The sequence below is a fragment of the Octopus bimaculoides genome, chromosome 8 (genome assembly GCF_001194135.2).
Source record: "Octopus bimaculoides isolate UCB-OBI-ISO-001 chromosome 8, ASM119413v2, whole genome shotgun sequence".
Classification (NCBI taxonomy): Eukaryota; Metazoa; Mollusca; class Cephalopoda; order Octopoda; family Octopodidae; genus Octopus; species Octopus bimaculoides.
Genome location: NC_068988.1, coordinates 55,360,771 through 55,361,486, shown reverse-complemented (window position 1 = coordinate 55,361,486; position 716 = coordinate 55,360,771).

Below are 716 nucleotides of genomic sequence, written 5' to 3'. Positions count from 1 at the left end.
ATATATATATATATATACATACGACGGGCTTCTTTCAGTTTCCGTCTACCAAATCCACTCACATTGCTTTGGTCGGTCCCAGGCTATAGTAGAAGACACTTTCCCAAGGTGCCACGCAGTGGGACTGAACCCAGAACCATGTGGTTGGTAAGCAAGCTATTCACAGCCACTTCTTGATATTTCTTTCCTTCATAGAACGTTAGTAGTGAGTGGGGTTTGTCTAGTTCTGGGATATCTAATTTGTTGTCGATGAATTGTTAATCTCATTCTTAAGATAAGTTCAGTTTGTCCAATGTAATCTATGCTGGATCCATCACATTTAATGGTATATATTAAATTTTTCAAAGGATGACTAAAGTATTTTTTCACAGTAAAAAGTTGTTCCAATTAAAATTTATGCATCCCCGATAAGGTTGGTTTCAAGTTCCGCAATGTTTAACTGCTAGAGCTGAATTGTAGGTAGTTTTGCACTAATTAAGTAGGTTGTTTTTTTTAATGATCTAAGCGCCTTTTTCATTCTTGAGTCTATGTCAACTTTGCCTTTCATCCTTTCGGGGTCGATAAATTAAGTACCAGTTACACACTGAGGTCTAAGTAATCGACTTAATCCCTTTGTCTGTCCTTGCTTGTCCCCTCTATGTTTAGCCCCTTGTGGGCAATAAAGAAATAACTATATATATGTGTGTGTGTGTGTGTGTGCGTGTGTGTATAGTTGA